Consider the following 9,272-nt stretch of genomic DNA (forward strand, 5'->3'; position numbering starts at 1 on the left):
ACAAGAAGAGCCTGGGCGAGCTAGTTTTACACTTTGTTTTTAGGGGTACAAACAGTGTGTGAACACCGGCCAGGACTCGAGCCAGATGGACGGGGAACGCCGCGTTCGCGTAATTGGGTTCGTTCTACTGTGCGAAGCATCAGCCTTTTAAGGCTTCCCAGAATCAGTGAATTATTATTTGTGGTTAAAGTTAATAAACTGGGTTGTGTAGATCGCTCGATGATACGATAGCTACGTCCCTGAAGGAAATAACAGTGCGCGAAAGGCAGAAGTTCAACGTTTTCAAGGGTTTCTGGTCAGATTTGGTTCCATTTTATATTTTTTTCTCAGCCTCTCAAACACTTTATAGATGGTGAAATAGATCTAAAAGGTAAAAAAAGACCAATCACAATCCAGTAAGCTATAGAAATAAAGACAGAAGGCCAATTCATCACGCGTTTCCATGTTGAACTCCAGGTGAAGTATCAAAATCAAAGAGAACATTAAATGTAAAAAAAATAATAATTCGATGTTGACCATCCTCATGCATTCTGGTTAAATATTACCTTTATGAAACATGGTTTTGATGGAGATCCCATCATCCCACAGATTGTGTGATAACATCACGCACCGTGTGTGTGTGTGTTGAGAAGAGATGTATTAAGTGTAGAGTGTAAGAAGAGTATAACTACGCAGGACATTTTGGTGAATCGTTAAAGAAACCCAGGTGGAAAATACGTACTAATAAATGCATTAAAAATGCAGTATATTTGTATTGTACTAAAAACATACTCAAGCACATTTGTAATGCGTTTAAAAGTGCGTATTTTTCACCTGGGAATATACACTGATAAAAATGAATCATTGAGGCTGTAAGGGCACCATTAAACATCATTATTTTTAACAAATAAATCTTTGTTTGTCCATTTACTTGGATTTGTTATCAAAAACATATGATATATTCTTATCCTGAGTAACAAGGTTTTGAAGACATTCAACACTTCTATTGAAGTTACATTTACTTCAAATATTTACTGCTTGATTTGGCTGATGCAATTTCACCCGATGACGACATATTTTTTTTCCATATTGCAACATAAATCTAGCTATTTTTCTCATATTTCATATTTTAGGGTATAATTTTATAACAGCGTTTCTTGCTTTTGATGCATCAGCTCACATCTTGCTGCAATATTGTCTTTATTTATTGCCCTTTTTTTGCTGCTGAAATGCAGCACTCACTCAAAAAAAGGGTTGCGTTTAAATTTTGTCACAGCTTAATTTTATTGTGTACAATATTACTAGGGTAAGGGGATTTCTAGTTCCCAGAATGCTTTGCATGGGATTTAATTGGAAGAGAAAATGTTGAATGGATTTATCTTCATGTGTTTTTAGGCTAGATAAATAAAGGCTTGTTATTATTGTTTAATGTTCTATTAAGGTGTGATTTAGAAAAGTTTTTGTCATGTTAGAGTTTGGGGGGTTATGGCAGTGCATCATATCAAATGCTTAACTCAATGAGCAGCTGTTTATAGCAGTATTGTGGTCAGATACTGCATACTGCTTATTACATATAATGAAATAGAGTTAATGCATGTCGTGTGAAAGTGTTGAGTTAATGTTACGTCTAGTTTTATCGCTTACTCAGTTGAATTATGTTTCTGCTCCACAAAATATTTGAGTTGTGTTTACGAGGAAAATTGAGTTGAAATGTCTTAAGGGTGCATGTTGAAGACATGTAAAGCAAAGCCTTATCCATATCTTGAACATTGGAGGGGGGACCAAAGTTTTTTTTTTGGGGGGGGGTTTAAAAAAATAAAAATAAAAATAATTAAAGGATTAAAAGGGATTTAAGGAAATAAAGAAATACAAATGGTAAAAGAAGTTTCTGGTCTAATTATCGCCTATATATATTTGAGAGGTAATCCATTAAACTGCAAATAATATTTTATTTGAAAATATGCATGCAGTCACTCTTTTGTATGTCTAATATATATATATAAAAAAGGGGGAAAAAGAAAGTTGAGTAGTTCACATCACTGTATGTTACTGTAGGCCGGATTTAATAATTTGGCCATTACCAATAGGGGGGGGGGGGTAATCTTGTCCCACTCAATGCCTATGTTGGTTACGGTCCTGATTAAAGTCTATTTGGTGAAATGCTAATTCAAAATACTTAGTATTCTAATGCAAATAGTTGCCTCGATTTTTTTTTAGTAATATCAAGGCAATATTTTTTACAGTGTAAGCCAACAATATGGAAGATTTGACTTCCTATTTTCACCTATTTCTGAAATACTGGAAGAAATGTATTGAGTACTGTAATGTAAACAATCAGTGAAAATCATCAATACATTTTTTTTAAACATTTTTACAAAGTCCTCAAACAATGAAGGGCGGGCGCGATGATCAATTTTATGCTGAATTCTGATTTGTATAAGCGATACTAGATTTGAGTTGTGACTTTATTTGAGTTGTGTTTACGAGGAAAATTGAGTTGAAATCACTTAAGGGTGCATGTTGAAGTCATGTAAAGCAAAGCCTTATCCATATCTTGAACATTTGGAGGGGGGACCAAAGCTTTTTTTTTTTTTTTTGGTTTAAAAAAATAAAAATAAAAATAATTAAAGGATTAAAAGGGATTTAAGCAAATAAAGAAATACAAAAAACATTTTTACAAAGCCCTCAAACAATGAAGGGCGGGCGCGATGATCAATTTTATGCTGAATTCTGATTTGTATAAGCGATACTAGTTACACACCATTTGGTGATTTAACCTAAGTTGACCAATCAGTCTCTCACAATTGCCATCAGAACTCACTAGGTTGGACAGTTTACCTCTTGTAACTCTTGTGCAAAGGCACAATATTCTGAAAATCTGTCTCGAATCTGTCTTTAAATGAGGTGGTTCGAAACGAATTTTATATTTTCTAAAAATGTTATTGATGCCAGGGTTGCAAGGATGTTTTTGGTGGTGAAAATAGCCCATCCCAAATGTCTCTGTGATATTCTGGTCTCAAGATTCCTGCTCATTTTATCGTCCACCACATGACTTGAGGCATCAATAAAGTCGGCATGAAACAAGAGTTTCTTCGTCCCTATTGTGACGTTTATTTTGTCCACGGGGAATTGATTATTAGATGGTTGTTGTTTGCTATTGGTCAATTAAATTTGATTGACAGGTTGTCCCGCCCACGCGTCGGTAAACACGTCATGCAAGAGGCAGTGGAAGCTATTCTGATTAAAGATTACGAGGCACGTGAATTGAACAAAATAATGATGTGCACAGATAAAACATTTTTGTGCAATATTTATTAATAATAGGGTGACTTTAATTTCTGTGGCGTAAGCAGTTACATGGCAAAGGTTGATGGCTTTACTATATTATGCTCTGTCTAATTCTTGCTTCTAGATTGTTTTGTGTTCCAAAAAGTGTCTAAGCGGCAGGCCAGCAAAATGGAAAGCAGCATGAGGTATACCATCGTGCGCTTCTGGAGTCAGAATCTGTCATTTGTCAAAGTCTGTGTTTATGTGTTATGTCTTCCAAAAAAGCATCTGTGAGACCGCTGATGTAGCCAATGAGAGCTCTGCGCAAAGCAATTCTCACACACTCGCTCGAAAGGAAATTAAACGCCTCATGGTATTTTTCGCTCCATGCCTCTCCCTTTGTTTCCTTTAATTACAGTTTGGTGGTTAATAAACTCCTTTCCTGCTGGTGCTTCATTAACTATTCTGATAGCGTGTTTGTTTGCAGCTCCTTGTTACAAAGTTGAGATAGTTTACTATGCCACACGTTTCCAGGTTAGCAATGGTTGGGTTAACTAAACTCAGCTCAGCTGCACATTTTGAAGGAAAATCTCTCAAAATCAGAGGTTTGTATTAGGTCGCCTTAAGTACTACTGAACCATGAGATTCAATGTACTTATTATACATACATGTTGGTGCATTGTAATATTTAAAGCATGAGCCTTAATTAATATTTGTAAACACTGTTAACTTTACCCTTACCATAACCAGAGCCTTACCCAAAAAACTATCCTAACCATAACCCTGTCCTTTCTCCTGAACCTAAGCGTACCTCAAACTCATTAGCAGTGAATGTGGACATTTTCCAGAAAAATGTGTTACACAGTCACTAATACAACGTGTTACACAGTCACTGATAGTATAACATGTTACACAGTCACTAATACAACGTGTTACACAGTCACTAATACAACGTGTTACACAGTCACTAATACAACGTGTTACACAGTCACTGATAGTATAACATGTTACACAGTCACTAATACAATGTGATACACAGTCACTAACACAATGTGTTACACAGTCACTAATACAATGTGATACACAGTCACTAACACAATGTGTTACACAGTCACTAATACAATGTGATACACAGTCACTAACACAATGTGTTACACAGTCACTAATACAATGTGTTACACAGTCACTAATATAACGTTACACAGTCACTAATATAACGTTACACAGTCACTAATACAATGTGTTACACAGTCACTAATACAATGTGTTACACAGTCACTAATACAATGTGTTACACAGTCACTAATACAATGTGTTACACAGTCACTAATATAACGTTACACAGTCACTAATATAACGTTACACAGTCACTAATACAATGTGTTACACAGTCACTAATACAATGTGATACACAGTCACTAATACAATGTGTTACACAGTCACTAATACAACGTGATGCACAATCACTAATACAATGTGTTACACAGTCACTAATACAATGTGTTACACAGTCACTTATATAACGTTACACAGTCACTAATACAATGTGTTACACAGTCACTAATATAACGTTACACAGTCACTAATAGTATAATGTGTTAAACAATCACTAATAGTATAACATGTTACACAGTCACTAATAGTATAATGTGTTACACAGTCACTAATATAACGTTACACAGTCACTAATAGTATAACATGTTACACAGTCACTAATAGTATAACATGTTACACAGTCACTAATATAACGTTACACAGTCACTAATAGTATAATGTGTTACACAGTCACTAATACAATGTGTTACACAGTCACTAATACAATGTGTTACACAGTCACTAATATAACGTTACACAGTCACTAATATAACGTTACACAGTCACTAATACAATGTGATACACAGTCACTAATACAATGTGTTACACAGTCACTAATACAATGTGTAACACAGTCACTAATACAATGTGTTACACAGTCACTAATACAATGTGTTACACAGTCACTAATACAATGTGTTACACAGTCACTAATATAACGTTACACAGTCACTAATATAACGTTACACAGTCACTAATACAATGTGTTACACAGTCACTAATACAATGTGATACACAGTCACTAATACAATGTGTTACACAGTCACTAATACAACGTGATGCACAGTCACTAATACAATGTGTTACACAGTCACTAATACAATGTGTTACACAGTCACTTATATAACGTTACACAGTCACTAATACAATGTGTTACACAGTCACTAATATAACGTTACACAGTCACTAATAGTATAATGTGTTAAACAATCACTAATAGTATAACATGTTACACAGTCACTAATAGTATAATGTGTTACACAGTCACTAATATAACGTTACACAGTCACTAATAGTATAACATGTTACACAGTCACTAATAGTATAACATGTTACACAGTCACTAATATAACGTTACACAGTCACTAATAGTATAATGTGTTACACAGTCACTAATACAATGTGTTACACAGTCACTAATACAATGTGTTACACAGTCACTAATATAACGTTACACAGTCACTAATATAACGTTACACAGTCACTAATACAATGTGATACACAGTCACTAATACAATGTGTTACACAGTCACTAATACAACGTGATGCACAGTCACTAATACAATGTGTTACACAGTCACTAATACAATGTGTTACACAGTCACTAATATAACGTTACACAGTCACTAATACAATGTGATACACAGTCACTAATACAATGTGTTACACAGTCACTAATACAACGTGATGCACAGTCACTAATACAATGTGTTACACAGTCACTAATACAATGTGTTACACAGTCACTTATATAACGTTACACAGTCACTAATACAATGTGTTACACAGTCACTAATATAACGTTACACAGTCACTAATAGTATAATGTGTTAAACAATCACTAATAGTATAACATGTTACACAGTCACTAATAGTATAATGTGTTACACAGTCACTAATATAACGTTACACAGTCACTAATAGTATAACATGTTACACAGTCACTAATAGTATAACATGTTACACAGTCACTAATATAACGTTACACAGTCACTAATAGTATAATGTGTTACACAGTCACTAATATAACGTTACACAGTCACTAATAGTATAACATGTTACACAGTCACTAATAGTATAACATGTTACACAGTCACTAATAGTATAATGTGTTACACAGTCACTAATATAACGTTACACAGTCACTAATAGTATAACATGTTACACAGTCACTAATAGTATAACATGTTACACAGTCACTAATAGTATAATGTGTTACACAGTCACTAATATAACGTTACACAGTCACTAATAGTATAACATGTTACACAGTCACTAATAGTATAACACGTTACTTAGTCACTAATAGTATAACACGTTACACAGTCACTAATAGTATAACACGTTACACAGTCACTAATAGTATAACACGTTACTTAGTCACTAATAGTATAACGTGTCAGACGGTCACACCCACCAGAGATGTTAACTCAGACATGACTGTTTAAAGAATCCCTGCTCCCATTCGCTTATCTTGCCTTTATCTTATTTGATGTAAAGCCCCGTTTACGCAGCACAAACGCGTGAGTCCACTGAAGCAAGCGGAGAAGGCAGCAGATTGCCAGCCATAAACTCGGAGGGGTCAAGCGGGGTTGGAAGAGACTCCCATGCTCCCGGGTAATTTCCCTGCGGCCGCTGTCGAAAAGACAGCTACGCTAAGTGGAGGCCTTTCTTTTCACACATGACAAATGGGTAGTCCTCGTCAGTGGACACACCTGTTACTGGAAACACTTGAGATTTTACACTTTCGAGAGTGGCCTTATTACCATCCGACCGCTCAAAGGTCTCGAACAATGGACGCGGATGCTAACAATGCTCCAGGCCCAGGGCTAAAGAGAGTCCCGTCAAAGCCAGGCTTGTGCCGGGCAACACCGGGGGCTGCAATTGAAAATAAATTTCAGTTGAATAAGGGCATGGGGCACATCGGAGGAACCCGCAAGCTTCGGCTAGAACAAAAGCAGTTGTGGGGATAAGTTATTGACTCTGCTGACAGGATGAATGCAGTTCATTATGCCTGCCAGTTACTCTAGTCCATGTCCTGGGCTGAATTAGGTGGCAGGTGCATGAGCCATTTTGCACTGCCCCCGGGGAATGCCTAAGGCCTGTCATCAGCTGATTTCATAGACAAATGTTTATCCCATACAGCCAAAACAGAAAGCATATTTCCATCATAAGAGCGTTTTGCAACAGCCATTAGTGTCAGCACTCATTTGCATGTTAATTGTGCAGTTAAAGCAGCAATGTCCACATTTCCTGTATTGTTCGCACTATGGTACACTGGGAAAAAAAAGAATGGGTGCAGAAACAATTTTCACTCAGACATTGCTAGTAAATACCACAATTACAAAGAAACGGCAAGGAACGCATTTAACAGATTTCTTGTAAAACATACTCCAATTAATTTTGATGAAGCGGCTTTTTTGCGCATCGTATTTTGCGAGAACTGCGTTTACAACACCGTCATTCTCACTCCGTTTCCAGAGCGCAAACTTCAAGCAGAAAGCCCTCATTTAAATTGATAATTCTTCAGCGTTCATCCTGGAAGGACTTCATTGCGGATAACCAAATTACAAGCTAAACAGACTAAGCAGGAAAGCACAAACCCTGGAGCTAAATGACAGAGAAGCAGATCCTTTTTGTGTTAGTCAATCTACAACATCCAAGTCAGCATTTGGCATCTCTTTTTACTCTAAATACGACAACATAAAAGAGCGAGGCTCTCAGTTCTGTGCTCCGTAATGTTCTCCTACTGTGTCTGACAGATGGCGTTCACTAGTTGGCCATAAATGGCTGTCACTGAGTGTTTGTCTGTCTGCCAGTAGCCTATGGATAAGGGACTCCCTGGGAGAATGTTACTGCCCTGATATTGCCCAAAACGAAATGTCCTTGATTGTCAACCGCCAACGAGCGAGGTCCTCGTGCCACCCGGCCTTCTGGTCAGAGGGAGGTTTTAGGGAGTAGGTGTGATCAACGGATGTGTGTTTATTTAAATTGTAGTCCGACACATGCTTGAAAGCTGCCGCGGCTAATGGAGCACGAGGTGAACATGCTCTGTAAGATGTTGGGTCACCAGGGTTCACTTGTAGATGTATGCATTGTGTAAAGGGTTTAATGAAGTTGCCTGAGCAAGTTAAAATACTTTCTCCTATCCCAGTTGAATGTGCAGATACAAGTATATAAGTAAGCCAGTCGTACTGTAGGTGCTTTGAAAGTGTTGCTCATTTGAGCTGGCCGGGAGTAACTGTTCATCCAATCTGGGGCAGGTTGGGAAACTGCAGTTCCATTTGGTGCCACTAGTGGTGAGAATCAATCCTCGCTAGAGAATCAATAAAGAGTAATCTAAACTGTTCCAGAACTCTTTTCTTTTTTTCTGAAAATGGGATGATAACTTGAAGAAATATAAAATTAGTGAGCGAATAAAGACAGAGGGTCCTATCATACACCCGGCGAAATGCCACGCCATGTTGTTTAAATATCAAATGCATCCCATGGACGTGCTGGTCTGAAAACCAGGTGTGTTCAGGCCATAGAAAAAGATGGACGACGCGCCTTCGCTCTCTTCCGTTGAAGTAAGTGAAGCCGCCAGTGTTCAAATACGGCACTGACATCTTGGAGCCTGAGTTTGCCTCAGTGACTACTTCACTCAGAGAAGCCGTCAATCTCAGCTGTCAATCATGACGTCACACCCCCGTTTTTATAGCATCTAATAACTAACTAAAACCAAACAAATTTTACGAACAAACACTTGAGCTAATATCAGCGTGATAAAAATAGCCTCAAATGACGGAAACCATCTTTGGAATAAATTTATTTGAAGTGTAATTTGATTGTTTAGTTTGTCCACGTCCCATTATATTTCATAGTGAGGGCGTGGTTTATGAGCTATACTGTATCCAGCCACCAGGGGGCGATCAAGATGCTTTGGCTTCAGT

Source organism: Gobio gobio, assembly GCF_949357685.1.
Source record: "Gobio gobio genome assembly, chromosome: 18".
NCBI classification, from domain to species: domain Eukaryota; kingdom Metazoa; phylum Chordata; class Actinopteri; order Cypriniformes; family Gobionidae; genus Gobio; species Gobio gobio.